We start from the raw sequence: 17,173 nt of genomic DNA, 5'->3' as shown, positions 1-17,173 counted from the left end.
TCAAAGGTCAGAGAATCATTTCAAGAGATTTGATTGTATTGTCAAAAATGAGTTACCCATGGAAAAACATCTGTTTCTGACAATTACCACATTTTACTAACTTGGGTTCCCTTTGAAGCATGACCACAGAAGAATTAAAGTTTCCTGGCAGTTTATTCTATCCCAGGAAAAAGTCATACTAATCAAATGAATTCACATTAACATTGTTGGAATGGTATAATCTGCATGAAACTACCAAGGAAAGTGTCATCAAGTTTTTAAATTGAGGAATTCTGCTGATAAAGTCATTTATGCAAAAACTGACCACAGTTTTCCACTTAATAACTTCTCCTCTATAAATTACAGTTGGCTTGACTTAAATCACGTTAGAAAAAAAATCAACCTTTCAAAGGATACTTCTTGGGCCTGTTTTGGGTATCATCCATTATTTGTGGTTTTGCAGCTCAGAGAGTTGCAAGTGTGTATTTTACTACAAAGCACAATACTTTTAAGAATGCGATTTTGATGTGAATTTTTGTAGTATATTAGAAGTGATAGTTTTGTTATAAGAAGAGTTAACTGAAGCAATTCTTTTCAAATTACAGTGCAAAAATGGCAAGTTATCTCCAATATAGCATAGATATATAGTTATTTGTGTATTGGCATAACAAATCTATTTCCAAATTTACTTTGTCTTTAAGTAAATGCTTCTGTTTTAGATTTTGTTTTGTTTTGGTTTTGTGTGTGTGTGTGTGTGTGTGTGTGTGTGTGTGTGTGTGTGTTGTCAGTCATAGGCCTGGGCCCCTGTAGTGACTATTTGTAAAACATTCTATGTCATGTTAAAACAATTATGTATGCTTAATACAAAGAAAACATCTAGGGATGGGAAGGAGGCTCAGTGGTAGAGTGCTTGTCTTGCATGCCTGAGGCCCTGGGTTTGATTCCTCAGCACCACATAAGCAGAAAAAGCTGGAAGGGGCGCTGTGGCTCAAGTGGTAGAGTGCTAGCCTTGAGCTGAAGAGCTAAGGGACAGCGCCCAGACCCAGTGTTCAAGCCCCATGACTGACAACAACAACAACAAAAAAAAAATAGTCACTACACTTTTTTTTTTCATTTACAGGTAGTCATGATTCTACCAAAAAAAGGATACATGGCAGAATGCTATATTTGAATTAAAAAGTATATTCTACTGGGTACCAGTGGCTCATGCCTGTAATCCTAGCCACTCATGAGCTGAGATCGAGGGTTGAAATTCAAAGCCAGCCAGGCAAAAAAGTCTCCATGAGACTGTTATCTCCAATTAAGCACTCAGAAAGTGGAACTCGTGCTGTGGAAGAAATGGTAGAGCACTAGCCTTGAGCACAAAGAGGCTCAGGGACAATGCCCAGGCTCTGAGTTCAAGCCCTACAACCAAAAAAAAAATTATATTTATAAGCAGACAATACAATATAATTCTAAAACTGGGTGTTTTGCTTTACTTATTTTTATTTTTATTTTTTGTAAACATACTGTACAGAGGGGTTACAATTACATGGGCAAGATAATGAGTACATTTCTTATCAAGCATTGCAGCCTCCTCCTTTGTTTACCCTTCACATCCCTTCCCAGCCTTCCCCCGTTGTTTTACTTTTTAATTTAATTATACTTTTCCTTAGTTGTACCATTAAATAAATCAGTTTATGAATTCAATGCATCTTAAAAATATGGAACACTTCACAAATTTGTGTCATTTTAATGTGGGGGCCGTCCTAGTCTTTTCTGTATTTTTCCAAGTTTAGTATACATGCTGCTAAAGTGAGCACTAAGCATGCTTATTAATAGACTATTTTAGGTCCACAAAGTAAGCGTAAAATGCTAGCAGCTAATTTCATTAGGGTCTTTGTGTTTATATACAATTTAAGAGCAAGCTTAAGTTTTTCTACTTTTCAAGTATCAGATGAATTGTTTCAGACTGAATTGGTCCAAACCAGCAGGAATAATTGAAATCTTTCTGGACCTGCAAATATTTAATGCTTGTAAATGTTAGATTCTCACACCATGGTCTCTAGTAAACCAGGGAGCTTAGGGGTTGCTTTCCACTATTGGTATCCTTTTCCTTAAGCTTTTCTCAGTCAGTGTGCATTGCTGACTGATTCAGTCATGGCCCTTTGATTTACTATGATCAACATTTGGTCGGAGGACTGTTAGACGTGCAGGTGAATTCTCATAAATTGTTAATCTCATTGATTTGGAAAGTAGAGCCATGATTGCTATTGTTATTCTTGTATTGTTTTCAGATGGTGTATTGAAATTTGAAAAGTGAGATTATAAATTTTTGGCTTGTTGACTGCTATTCACAAACCTTTCTTTGATAACCATCTTGACATGTAATGGGATACTTTCATCTGCTATGGCTTTGCAAGAACTCTTATCCAAATCAGTTATACTTATTTCTATAGTCATTAAATAGGTTTCCAGTGTGAGAATGGTTTGTTCTCAGGAAAGGCTCAGCCAAGGAATGCTTGTCACCCATGCTGAGGGTGAAAATGAGCCATCCACACTCATCCGCAGACTGTGTGTTCCTTTGTCTTACTCAGAAATGGTAGTATAAAAATACATTTTTAAGGGACAGCGCTCAGGCCCAGAGTTCAAGCCCCATGACTGACAAAAATATACATTTTATTATAGTAATAGTTTTTAACATTAGATTACAGCTATTCTGCCCCAGGAGCTTACCATAAAATGTCTCATTTAATCCTCCCCAAGACCTCTAGGTCCCAGAAACAACCACTCTACAAATAAATTGGAGCAGAGCTCAATACATAGCTGAGCTGCAATTTGAATGTGGAGTTATGCCTCCCACTATTAGGCTCTGTAGTTAGAGAGTAATAAGAAGGCATAAAATTAAGAACTGTGACCCAAATGCTCTGACATCTGTAAAGGATCCATTAAGAATACAATATTGGTCTTCCTTTTGGGAGGAATCAAGCAGACAAATCCAGAATACAGATTTTCTTTTTTTCCTCAACAAGTCATTGGCCAAAAAAATGGGAGCGAGGGGGGCAGGGAGGAACTGTTTGATCCAGATTGAAAGCGCTTAAGAAGTAGAATGTTTAAATACAATTTATGGATGTTGTTCGGTGACTGATTAAAATTAAATGATATATTTGAAGCAATTACAATAATCTGAATATACGGTGGGTGTTAGGTAATAACAAAGAATTGCGTTAGCATCATAGTGACTTGTGTCCATGTTTTAAAATAGAATAACAACCCTCCATACCCTGAAGGGAGAGGAAAAAAACCAACCAACATGATCTAGGATCTAGCTTTAGAATACTTCAGAAACAAATTGGAGGGGAAGAGGCATAGAGGGCAGAGGGGCCAAGCTCTTGTTAATTTCACTCTCTGGATGATGGGTTTGGAAATTAAATCCACGATTCTTCTTCCATTAATGTGTGTTTCATGTTGCTCAAAAGTTAAAAAAAAAAAAAGAACTTTCAAACCCACGTGCATTAATTTTGCGGACAGCTTCCTAAACAGGATGCTCTAATCTCTATCTCAAGAATTGGAGTTCTAGTGCTACATTTAGATTAGAGTCAATTTGTGAGAGGCGCCGTGAGTTCCTGGAATCTTAGCGCTACACTGCCCCCTGGCGCTGTCCACCGGCTTTACAAGCTCAAAGCGTGCTTCAAGTCTGTTCATGGGTTTTCCTCCCAGCCAATCTTTTTCGTTTTTCACTTCAGCTGGTTTTAAATGTAAATGGAGGTTTTAGAAGGCTCTTAGCGAATAATAGTGCCTTTGTCCATGCTGGACTCCCAAAAGCTTCCTCCCTGCCCCAGGAAACTGTCTCCCTCCAATGCTCTCCCAACAGGAAACTGCATAAAAGTGATAAATAAATTTTATAAGAGACCCCAAAGCAGCCAGTTGTCAAGAGGACAAATGTACGAAAAGGAAACGTCCATATGGCATTTATCTAGCTGAGACATTGACTGTTCTAGTGATCCATTTTTATAATTACTCAATTATGATTTCCCGGTTATAAATTGTTTATCAATGTTAACCAGATCTCCTGAGAGGAAACACATTTGATAAATGATTAAAACGAATGCGATATCTAACTCTAAATTGTCCTTGAAGTGATTTAAAATGGAGAGAAGAAAATCTGAGTCCTTCAAAGTAAAGCATGCTAAAAGATGCACAAACTCTGCTGCCAAAGTAAGCCAAACTAAATAATCATATTAAAGCCAATGACAAATCACCAGGCACCGGTGGGTGGCTCGCTCCTGTAACCCTAGCTACTCAGGAGGCTGAGATCTGAGGATCACAGTTCAAAGTCAGCCTAGGCAGGAAAGTCTGTGAGACTCTTATCTGATGCCCCCCCCCCAAAAAACAATGATGCAAATTTAAGTGATCTCTGCCCATCTGCTGTTGTGATCAAATTGTTCTATGGGTTAAGTTAATCTTAATCAAATTTCTTGCTTTGAAATCATATTTGACTACACTGTCTTGGATTTTCTTTCTGGCGATCACAGCCAATCAATGTAAGGAACATAGTTGTCAAAAGGAGACTTTATTTAACCTTTTTATTTTTTTACTCATAAGTGATATGCTTTTTGGTCTTCTCCAACTATATAGCTTGATTCTCATAAAAAGTGACGAGATGAACTGGTCTGAAAGATCATTTCTGACACTTGCAGAAATTGAAGTACAGGGAGACAATAGCATTTGTCCAAGGCCACAGAGCTGGCAAGTGGCAGGGCTAAGAGAAGAACCTAGACCTTCTAGGCTTCTTGTGCTGGATCCACAGATCTGGAACATTCACAATCCATCTTAATGTGCTAAGTGTCAGGTGCATGCAGTTTGTGGTTGGGGAAACTTCATGAACAAGCACATTTTAAGGATAGAGTCTTTACATCTGCCAGTCCAGGTATGTGCCTGCATGTATGTATGTGTGCATGTGTGCATGCTTGTGTGTTTATATTTTTAGCACTTACAGTATGAGGATATGAAAGATAGAAATCAGAAAGATTTTGACCAACATTTTCCAGTGTATAATATTCTTAAGTATTCTACAACTCTCCTTAGTGTCCAATGCAGTCCAGAAAAGCTAACGCACATTCATTTATCCAACAAATATTTATTATTATTCTATATATATATATATTGCTTTTGATGCTACTTGGATATCATTGAAGTGCTAAGGATATCAGAGCAAGCAAAATATAAAGTCTACTCCAGTAAGATAGTTGGAGAATAATACATAATGTATCGTACTACACATTATGTATAAATAGTACATGTGATTGTACTATGTACCATAATATATAATAGGCTGGGTGGTGGTAGCTCACACCTGTAATCCTTGCTTACTCAGGAGGCTGAGATCTGAGGATCATCTTTCAAAGACAGCCCAGGAATAGAAAGTCCTTGAGATTCTCATCTCCAAAGAACTGTGGCTCAAGTGGTAGAGCAAAAATGCTTAGATTCAATGCTCAAGCCCTGAGATCAAGCCCCAGAACGGGCACACACATACACACAATAGTGCATAATAGTACATAGTGCATCCTAATTTTGTGGTACGTCCACTGTGGCCTCAGCAAATACTTAGGGAAAGCAGAGCTCAGTGAAGGTTTGAGTAGCATCAAAATGTACAGCTGTTATAGGGAGCTACTCACAATTGAGGACACACGGTCACATCTGGGAAAACCTGTTTTATTATAAGAGTGAAGCTGAAACTCAGTTCAAATCTTTCTTCTACTTAGAAGTTGCCTGATCTTAGACATGTTGCAGAATGGTTTTCAAACTCCATTTCCCCCAAATACTATTGTTATTATTACCATTATCATTATTATTATTGCTGGTCCTGGAGCTTGAAACTCAGGGCCTGGGTGCTGTCCCTGAGCTCTTTCTTTTTTTGCTCAAGGCGAGTGCTCTACCACTTTGAGCCAAAGCACCACTTCCAGTTTTCTGGTGGTTAATTGGAGATAAGAGTCTCCAAACTTTCCTGCCTGGTATGGCATCAAACCGCCACCCTCAGACCTCAGCCGCTTGAGTACAGGTGTGATGCCCGGCTTCCTTTTCAACTAGAAAAAAATGTATTTCTTAACTATTTTTAAAATACAATAGCTGAAAGGAACTTTAGCTTCAAGGGGACATTCCATGCCTCTTTCGTGGCTGTTATGTTACAGTCTCCAGATTACTTTTCTACTTACTAGGAGGGAGATATCCAACCTATGCATTGATTTCCAGGCCCCTGGATCTCCAGCAGTTAATCTGAAGTTCAAGATTATGGGTGTGTCCTTTCTGCCCTGTGAGGATTGCTGACACAGTCTTTGCATTTTGTCATTGGATTGATTTGGTGAGAAAAGTGGTTATAAAAGCTGAAACTAGCTGAGCTTTTTTTTGGGGGGGGGGCAGTCTTGGGCCTGAACTCTGGGCCTGGGTGCTGTCCCTCAGCTCTTCAGCTCAAGCCTAATGCTCTACCATTTGAGCCACAGCTCCACTTCCAGCTTTTTCTGCATATGTGGTGCTGAGGAATCGAACCCAGGGCCTCATGCATGCAAGGCAGCACTGTACCACTGAGCTACCTTCCCAGCCCATAGCTGAGCATCTTTTCCTGACAACGTAGTTTATTCTTTGCTGGAGTGTGTGTGCATGTGTGTATGTGTGCATGTGTACGTGTGTAAATCATGCCACAGCATGAAACAACCAAGCTGTGACTTGGTCACTTGTGCATGATTGAAGACTTTATATACATTGCCTCATATAATTCTCTCTGCAGAGGTATAAGTCTTTGGAAGGTCTAGAAACCTCTTCTTAGCCAGGTGCCGGTGGCTCACACCTATAATCCTAGCTACTCAGGAGCCTGAGATCTGAGGATCACAGTTTGAAACCCGCCTAGGCAGGAAAGTCTGTGAGACTTTTATCTCCAATTAATCACAAAAAAAGCTGAAAGTAGCACTGTGGTTCAAGTGGTAGAGCACTAGCTTTGAGCAAAAAGAGCACAAGGACAGTGCTCAGGCCCTGAGTTCAAGCTCCAGGACTGGAAAAAAACAAACAAAAATTCTTCTTGCATACTAGCTAACATGTAAGTATAGGTAGCAGATGGCAGAAGTTCATGTTCTTATTTATAATGTGAGGGATTAGAGCAGGATAAATCTCTTTCCAGCTCCACATTTGTTTGCATCTATGACTGAAGGTAGTTTTCCAAATATGGGTAGTACCAAATAAGAATTTATAGAAACTGAGCTCTCATTTGTTCTTTCTTTTATGGAATTATTTTTTAGCACCTACAAGTTGTACAAAGGGATTTCATTTAGATAAACCCATATTTGCTGACAATGTCCCTTGATCAGATTTATCCTTTCATTGCTCTTCCTCTTCTTTCCTCCCCCTTTTTAGAACTTCCAAAGGTTCTGTTTTCTTCATTGTTCTATTTTCATACACATATATAAAGTACTTCAGCCATATTCACCTCATTTACCCACATTTTCCCACTGATTTTGCCCCCCCCCATATACTTTATAGGACCGGTTTTGCATTCTTGTTGTTCACTCTTTTTCTAAGGTATATGTGAAACTGAGCCCTTGGTTATAACATGATTCCAAAGACTTTGCATGGACTGTTTTATTTACTCTTCATAGTAGCCAGCAACAGATGAACTATGAGCTCATTTTATAGGTAAGGACCCTCAGGCACTAGATTGATAGCTAGAAAGTGGCAAACAGAACTGAGTCCTGGGCTCTTACTCCAAAGTCTTTTTGTTTTATTATTATATACTTCCTCTAATAAATTTAATGGGCAAAGAGGTTAGTATTAGAACATTTTTAAATAGAAAAAAAAGTTTAGTAGTTTGGCTCAAGTAGCAGGGCACCTGCCTAGAAAATGTAAGGCCCAGAGTTCATACCCCAGGGTTGAAAAAGAAGAAAGGAAGGAAGAGAAAAGAAAGAAAGAAAGAAAGAAAGAAGGAAGGAAGGAAGGAAGGAAGGAAGGAAGGAAGGAAGGAAGGAAAGGAAGAAAGGAGGGAGGGAAGGAGGGAAGGAAGGAGGGAGAGAAGGAAGGAGGGAGCAAGGAAGGAAGGAAGGAAAAGGAAAAGAGAGGAAAAGAAAAGAAAAGTCGCATGAAGTTTTACCTTAACCTGTTACTAATGGGTTCAGTGTAAATTTGTGGTTTCATCTTTTTTTTTTCTACCCAAAACCTCTAACACAGTACAGCCACACAGAAAACCACAGATATTTAATACATGAATTGATGCATTAAGAGACACCCTGAAAGCATCATACAATAAGCTCGCTTGTATAACCACTCAGTTCGTCAATAATCAATAATAATCAAAAGAACCAACCGCATCCTTAGGAATGAAAGCTAAATGGGAAGATTTCAACATCAAGTAGCTCCTGTGACCACGCTTCTCTGGCGCCCTCTTGTGTTTTGTCACTGTAACTATCCCATTGCTGCTGAGTTGTGGGAGGCGAGACAGAATCTGGACTTATTTTCTGCAGTGTGCATACAAAGGCGCATGCGTGCCCATAAGCCAGACCTTGTCTTCTCTGAATGCTGCTCTGGTCCGTGCTTGTGTCAGGAACAGTAAACTTGGATTTCTCCAGTCTTAACTAGGCTGTAACTCTCCTTATCCAGCTGTTTCCTTCAGCTTCTGTTCCTGGAGTCTCATTCTATGAAATGCATTTATAACATGGGTTATTTGACAAGATTCTCCCATTGTATTTAACTCTCCCTCCTTCTCCCTCTCCCGTTCCATAAGGATGTTGCAAGTAGTAAATGAGTTCATATATGTAAAGCATTTAACAGTACTTGAAATATATTAAGTATATATATATTTTTTTAAGTGGAAAAGTAGAAGCCCAGTTCTTCAGGTCTATCCAGTCTCCCTAAGGGAGAAGACTATGTTTTCTTTATGGTATTAAGGATGGGTCCTAAATAACCTATCTTTCCCCAGTAAATTTCCTTTAATGGGGCAACAGAATTGTCTGAGGATATTTAATGCAATGGGTAGAGGGCAAGTCCAGGCAGCTTTTGTTTCTAAAGCTTCATTTATTTTTTTTCTAGTCTTTTATTTTCTCAACACATTCCCATATGTAACCAGAAACACAAATCACTGCTGTGGCGCTTTGAAGTTTTGCAAAGTTCTTTCCCATAAAATAACTGTTAATGTTTCCCCAATGCTACTGACGCCATCTAGAGGTAGGGGGTCACATTTCTCCACCTATTAAAGAATTAAAAGGCAGGAAAAGTGTTTAAGGCAATCAGAGAGCTATCTGAAAGCAAAAGCAGAGTATACTATCCATCTATAGGGATCCCAGAGCTGGGAGTCCAATGGGGTCCTCTCTTGGAGGGTAGTTAATATAGTGAGGGGCTTCTCCTATAACTCCCACACTGAGCTTTGTGCTGACTGCTTGAAGGCTTGTGTATGTACCACCTGGGCTCTTTTTAATAGTTGAGCAGGAACACAGAGTATTATGAGAAAAAGCACCATCATAGACATCTACTATTTTTTTAAAAATCACTATCTAGGAGTAAGCAAGGTGGTTCAGTGGTAGAGTGCTTGCCTCACATGCATGAGGCCCTGGGTTCAATTCCTCATCACCACGTACGCAGGTGGTAGAGTACTAGCCTTGAGCTGAAGAGCTCAGGGACAGCTCCAAGACCCAGAGTTCAGGCTCACAACGACAGACACACACCTTACTACATGGTAGATACTAAGTGTTTTACTTGTATCATGCCATTTAATGCTCCAAAGGAAACTCTTGACTTTGACAAAGAGGTCATGCTAAGATGAGAGCTGGGAAGAGGGATGGGAAAGAGGAAAAGGAAGAGGGGGAAAAGAGGAGGACAGCTGGCCATGTGAAAACAGAGGCAGAGATTGAAATTTTGTTGCCATAAAGCAAGAGATACCTAGAGCCTTTATGGCTAGCAGTGATAAAGACAGATTCTCCTCCAGACAGACCACCACCCTACCATGCCTTGATCTCAGACTTCTGGCCTCTGGAACTATGAGAGATGAAATTTGTGCCTTTGTAAGCATGTTCTGGCAATTTGTGCTGACAATTATGTTTGTTAGGAAACTAGCACCGTCTCTCATCCCCTCTTCCCAATTTTCAGGGCTCATCATTTCCATGTCCTGCAAATACAATCTTTCTTATGTAAGCCATCTACATTTGATTATTCCTTCCCTCTCTCCAGCATTGGATCCTTGGGCCTCTTAATATGCTTTCCGGCTTGCTGCTTCCTCTACTGGGAAGAAGAAACTTACTCCATGACTTCTCCTTCAGAAGAAAAGCATCTTGTGAAGTGGAGAGATGGGGAAAGGAAAGGAGATCTCCATGGATATGGGCGTGTAATGGGCAAGGGGCCCTTCATCTTCTTCACCAGCCTCATTCCTTTCCTCAGTGGCCTTCAATATAGGATGTATCCGGGGTCACTGTAGCACCTGTTACATCACACCCTCAGGGGTCTTCTGCAAAGTGTGCATACTTGACACGTGACTTCTCACGCTCCTCACTCTCCTGTTGAGGGCATGGAGGAAGCTGGCCATGCAAAGATTTTTATCAAGCACTAAGTACCAAACATATCTGAAGAGAGATATGGTACTGGACCTCACCAGGCAGTCTTCCTGGGTAGGCGAAGACGGCCTTTATCTATCTGGACTTGTTCCAACCACACATCTATGAAGTGGCTGGTAGGGATTCCAATCTCCTTTGGTCTCACTTATTTCAAAGTCCACACTTCCAGCAGGTTACACACACACAGGTCAGGATGATAGCAGGGAACCGAGAACAGGTTCAAAAGGGGCCAATGGGGAGCAGGTAGTTAGAGATGGTTTATCAGGGTGTGGGGAAAACCACAACAAGCAATGATACTGTTGTAGGGCTGGTGGCAGCAGCGCTATCACAGCCTCAGAGTCAGAGGGAGGTGAGAAGGTGGCTATTGGAGCTGGCAGTGCAACTCCTGTGAGGGATGGCAAGACTTGTGGCGTTTGGTGGAGGACCAGCCATCGTAACTCTATGCAGAGGGAGTGTAGGAGAAGGTGGTGGGGGGAGGGAGAGGGGGCACAGTTGATAAAGGCCCTCGCCTCATACTCCTATCTCTCTTCAGTCTCGTCAGTGTCTGCTACCAGCTTCTTTCTGCCGGAAGCCAGAGGACAAGGATATGGGGTTGAAAAAAGGGTGGAGATCAGTGTACCTACATGGGAGGGAGAAATGAAAAAATGTCCACCACACCATTAGCCCCCAGACTTAACTCAGGCAGACACCACCTTCACAAAGGTCTCCTAGTCCATATGTGCTGAGACTTTCCTCCCCAGCCCTTAATGCACTGAAACATAGTTAAAGTTTTGTCAGCTTTATTCACATAGATGGTTTGTGTATGAGAGGTGCTGGGGATTGAACCCAAAGGTTGTGCATTGGTAGACAAGCATTCTTCCACTAAGCTACTCTCTCAGGGTGTAGACTTAACAAAATATGTGTATAGCCACAAGTACTAATAAATACATTACAAATAATTATAGTAACATGCCCACCTTAAATAGAAGGACATCATAAAATGCAGTGAAAAAATCATTTGCTACATTTTAAAGTTTAAATGAATAATATTACAAATGATCATTTGTCCTACAAAGTCCCTTATTTGCCTCTTCACGCTCCTCTCCCCGCCTCCTTGCTCCATGCTTCCATCCCTCCATTTCAGGCATATTGTTTTTTATGGCCCCTCAAAACGAATCACACTCTTATCTACCACAGGACATTTGTACAAGTATATCATCAATGATAGTGCATCAATGGTATTGCATCAGTATATCATCCATGAAGAAACATACTCAGAAGTGCTAGGGAACTGGAATAATTCAACAAAAATTTTAACACTGTGCTAAAAGAAAAGACACACAGCAATCATGCTTTCTTGAAAATTAATTATGCTTTTTATTTTATTTTTTGTCAGTCGTGGGGCTTGAACTCAGGGCCTGGGTGCTGTCCCTCAGCTCTTCAGCTCCAGGCTAGCACTCTACCACTTGAGCCACAGTGCCACTTCTGGTTTTCTGAGTGGTTTATTGGAGGTAAGAGTCTTACAGACTTTCCTGTCCAGGCTGGCTTTGAATCCCAATCCTCAGATCTCAGCCTCCTGAGTAGCTAGGATTATAGGCATGAGCCACTGGTGCCCAGCTGAATGAATTATGCTTTCTTGCTTTTTTTTAAAATAAGTTTTTTATTGTGAAAATACTGTACAGAGGGATTACAATTACATGAGCAAGGTAATGAGTACATTTCTTTTCAAGCATTGTTGCCTCCTCCTTTGTTTTTCCCCTACCATCCCTTCTCTCCCACTTCCACAACTACATTCCCCCACCTGAATTACGCTTTCTTGATAAACAATTATGCTTTCTTGAAAAAAAATGTTGGAGGTATTGTTAATAACTTTGTCATTGGTTTGAATATCCAATTTCTTATCCTAAACACTAAAGTTCAATTCTTTATCTATATAATAATAATAATAAGCACAAAGGAGAGAAACACCAGCACATGTACAAATGGCAATGTCCTACTCTGGCTCTCCAGAGTAGGAGAAACACTAGAATTTATAGGTAGAGGCAGAAACTTCTTGTGTCCCAGCAGAACAACAGATAGAAGAAAGACTTGACAAGTGGCACTACATCAAAATGAAAAGTTTCTGTACAGCTAAGGACATAGTTACTAAACTTGAAAGATAGCCAACCAACAGAGAAGAGATCTTACCAGCAATATATTAGCAAAGGCCCAAGATCCAATATATATGAGGAGTAACCCTTCTCAAACCTAATAGACCAATCACTAAATGAGCACGGGAGCTAAGGGGAGACTTCTTAGAAGATGAGGTAAGAAAGGCAAAGAAACATATGAGGAAATGCTTATCATCCCTGTTCATTCCATCTCACCCCAGTTACATTGGCCAACATTGTGAATTTGAACAAATAATGTTGGCGGGATGTGGGCAAAAAAGAACCCTACTGCACTGCTGGTGAGAATGTAAACTAATACAACCACTCTGGACAGCAGTCTGGAGGTTCTTCAAAAAAACTAACATAGACCTTCCCTACAACCCAACCATATCACTCCTAGGCATCTACCCTCAATATCATGAGCCAGGATATGATAAAGACACCTGCGCATCCATGTTCACTGCTGCACTATTCACAATAGCCAAGATATACAAACAGCCCAGCTGCCCCACAATAGGAGAGTGGACCAAAAAAAAAAAATTTGCTACCTATATACAATGGAATTTTACACAGCCATTACAAAGAATAAAATAATGTCATTTTTAAGGAAATGGATGGAACTAGAACAAATCCTGTTAAGTGACGTAAGCCAAGCTCAAAGAGACAAACAGCACATGTTCTCTCTGATATGAGGAAGTTAGATCTAAAATGCACTGGGATATAACAAATTATACAGGATTCTAGATAGTCACATACAGTGAGACCAAAAGAGGATACTCTTAGGGGAGAATCACAAAAGCACAATATCTAAGTGCCTCTTTATATTTATATAAAATAGTATGCATACAGAAATGAGCTCCAAGATATGGAAACAAAAGACTTTTTTTTAGGTTTTCAGTTTTTGGTGATTGTGGTTTCTTTGCCTTATGGTTGGTGTATTCATGTATATCTTTGGGAGGTGGAGGGGAAGGCACAGAACTCAAGTGAAAGGGTGACAAAGTGCAGCAGTGGAGCTCACTGGACACTGATGAAAGTGAACTGTACAACTTGTGGGTGGAGATGGGAGGGAGGGACTGGGAGAAAGAGAGGGAACAGAAGACACTGTAGGTAATGAAATGTACTCATTTCCTGACTCATGTACTGGCAATCCCTCTGTATGTCACCTCTATAATAACAATAAAGTATTTTTTTTAAAAAATGGCTCTCCACCCCATAGTTTCTAAAAAGGAAAATAATTACTAACTGAGAACACATGCATGAGATCCATTACCTAAATTGCTGAATGCACCTCATGATTAAATTGGTTCTGACAAGGAAAAATGACAGCATTTTCTTCCAGACACCTACTTGTACCAAATCACACATCTCAGTCATGCACTTTTTTTTGGGGGGGGGGAGGGGAGGGGGTAGATTGTGGGATTTGAACTCTGGGCCTGGGCCCTGGCCCTAAGCTTTTCAGCTCAAGGAGAGTGCTCTACTACTGGAGCTACAGCACCACTTCTGGTTTTCTGGTGATTAATTGAAAATAAGAGTCTCAGGACTTTCCTGCCAGGGCTGGCTTTAAACCTTGATCCTCAGATCTCAGACTCCTGTGTAGTAGGATTACAGGCCTGAGCCACCCTGCTCCTGGCTCATGCACATTTTGAGTAGGGGTTTCAATTGCCTGTAATAGTCTTAAAGTTTAACTTAAAAAGCTAAGGGCTTGCTGGGTCATAGGGGAGCTCTATGGAGTCTTTTGAGAAACCTCCCTACTACTTTCCAAAATGGTTGAACAAGTTTACATTCCCACCAACAATGCAGTAGGGTTCCCTTTTGGCCACATCCCCTCCAGTGTTTGTTATTAGATTTCTTGATTATAGTCACTCTAACTGGGGTGAGGTGGAATCTCAATGTAGTTTTGATTTGCATTTCTTTTATGGCCAGAGAAGTTGAGCATTTCTTAATGTGTCTATTGGCCATTCTTGTTTCCTTTTCAGAGAAGTCTCTCAAGTCTTTAGCACACTTATTAATTGGGAGGTTGTTTCTTTGAGGATTTGTTGTTGGGGGATTACTAACACTACCAGCACAACTATATTTATCACAGTATTATTCACATAGCTAAGATATGGAGCCAATCCAGATGCCCAATAGATGAATGGATCAAGAAAGTGTGATATATATATGTATATATATATATATACATATATGTATGAATTCTATGCCTCCATCAGAAAGAATGATACCACCCCATTTGTTAGAAAATGGAAAGACTTGGAAAAAATTATACTAAGTGAAGTAAGCCAGACCCAAAGAAACATAGGTACCATGGGTTCCCTTATTTGTAATAACTAGTATATGCTTAGAACAAACAGAAAAGGTCAAAAGCTATGTACATATGATCATATAAGATGATGCTAAGTGAAATGAACCCCAAGATAGGGACACAAGAGGTTTTATCTTTCTTGCTGTTGTTTTTAATGTACTTATAGTGTACTATGTGATTTTTTTGTTTCTTTTGTATGTTCTTCCCCCATGGTATAACCCCTGTTTTCACTGTATTTGATTCCAGTACTCTGCATCTTGTATATACATTTTTCTAATTTGGGGAGGGGAAGGGAAATAACAAAAAGCTGAAATTACTGAGGTGCCCCCCAATCTTGGGGTCTGTGATCAAAGGAACAAGACTGAAACAAAGTGAAAGTCAGACAAAGCTATATTTTGCACCAAGCATCTAGAAACAGACTGACTAGTCAGGGCCGTCTTGGCAGAGAGCGAACCCTGCTCAGCTGCACAGGCTACCTTTTATAGGGAACAGGCCATGCAGTTAGGCGGCCACATGCAGGTGGCCAATAGCATTGCAACACTCGCACACAGTTATGTCAGGCCACACGCAGGTGACCAATGAGGTTACAACTTATCCCTAAGCAGTTGTTTCAACTAGCCTACCACTTTGGTCAGTTTTGGCATGCGAGTTTAGGGGGGAAGGTGGAGTTTGCCTTCCTTGGTGTGTGGGGGGGGGTATTACATATGTGCTCCTTACTGACATGTCCACCTGGTCTCTAGGCTCTGTTATCAGAGACTTGCAATCCACATTTTTCCTAAACTTGTAAACAAGATGGATGTTTAACTAGCGTGGAGTCACATAGGCTCACTGGGTTCTAACATTATGATTGGGGTTCCAACAAAATAAGGATGCAGGTTGATCCATTGTAGCAATGAGATGTACAAGACACTATGTTGAGGGTTGGGAAGGTGGCTCGGTGGTAGAGCGCTTGCCTTGCATGCCTGAGGCCCTGGGTTCGATTCCTCAGCACCACATAAGCAAAAAGAAAAAAGCCGGAAGTGGCACTATGGCTCAAGTGGTAGAGCGCTAGCCTTGAGCTGAAGAGCTGAGGGACAGTGTCCAGGCCCAGAGTTCAGGCCCCACGACCGGACCCCCCCCCACCAAAAAAAAGACACTATGTTGAAAATGAACTTTACAACTTCAGGGGTAGGGGGGAAGGAGGAGTTGGGGTGGGGTGGGAAGGGATGGTAGCAGAAAACAAAGGAGGGGGTAACAATGTTCAATAGGAAATGTACTCATTACCTTACTCATGTAAACGTAACCCCTCTATACATATCTTTACAATAAAAAATAATATTACAAAAAGCTAGGGGCTGATCCCAAGGATTCTGCATTTTATCTAAGTTCATTCTCCCAAAGCCCCACCCTAATCAAATTCTGTTTTTAGATTTCTCAGAGATCTAATCATGAAGTCAGGGCCTAGGCACTGTCCCTGAGAACCACAGTCCAATTTCTGGCCTTCTGGTAGTTTGGTGGAGATAGGAGTCTCATGAACTTCATAAACTTTCCCGCCCAGACTGGCTTCAAACTGCAATATTCCGATTTCAGCCTCCTGAGTGGCTAAGATTACAGATTTGAGCTTCCAGTACCAATACTGTCTTTACACAAGTTTACTGCAACCATTGTTTCTTGGAGTAAAATGAATGGTCCCATTTTTACAGATAGGAAAACAAATGCCAAAGATACACAAAAAGTCTTCCTCCAGATCAGTGGTCATATAGACTTGACAAGCCAATGATCTTTTGGCCAGGGATCTTGGATACTACCTCACTTTCTTTATGTTCCCTTCCCTTTTCTCCAATTTTTTATAGCCCTGTTGCCTTAGTAGCCCAGGACATATTATGGCTTGTCAGCTTCTTGATATGGAGATGCCATCCACAAGAGAAGGGAATCCATCCTCTGAGTTTCCATTTCCTTTCCAGGATGCATGAGCCACTGTGTGGGTATGTTTTATAAGGCTGTCTAATTCATACCTTCATTGAATTTCGCAAGTATTAATGGCTTACTATCCCAGCTCCATGTGAACATAGCTGGCATCCAATTCATCCTATTTGGTCCACTGTAGTTATCTACCCTGCATTTAGCTAATCCATCAGTGCAAGACTGATTGAAAAGATCTTTTGTTAGGCAAGGTGCTAGCTAAGCTGCTGCAAAATTACAGGGTCACTAACATGACCATG

At 40.6% G+C, this 17,173-nt stretch overlaps 1 non-coding gene across 1 annotated transcript; it reads right to left on the bottom strand.

Moving 5' to 3' along the window:
- Window positions 1–1,676: 1,676 nt before the first annotated feature.
- LOC138834243 (U6 spliceosomal RNA) lies at window positions 1,677–1,781 on the bottom strand. The gene has a single exon (XR_011374019.1). It is a non-coding gene; the product is annotated as a U6 spliceosomal RNA (small nuclear RNA).
- Between the last annotated feature and the right edge of the window lie 15,392 nt (window positions 1,782–17,173).

The sequence above is a fragment of the Dipodomys merriami genome, unplaced genomic scaffold, assembly GCF_024711535.1.
Source record: "Dipodomys merriami isolate MVZ:Mamm:240054 unplaced genomic scaffold, mDipMer1.0.p SCAF_21, whole genome shotgun sequence".
NCBI lineage: Eukaryota > Metazoa > Chordata > Mammalia > Rodentia > Heteromyidae > Dipodomys > Dipodomys merriami.
Note: the sequence above shows the minus strand (reverse complement) of the source record. Positions and strands in the feature narration are given on the sequence as shown.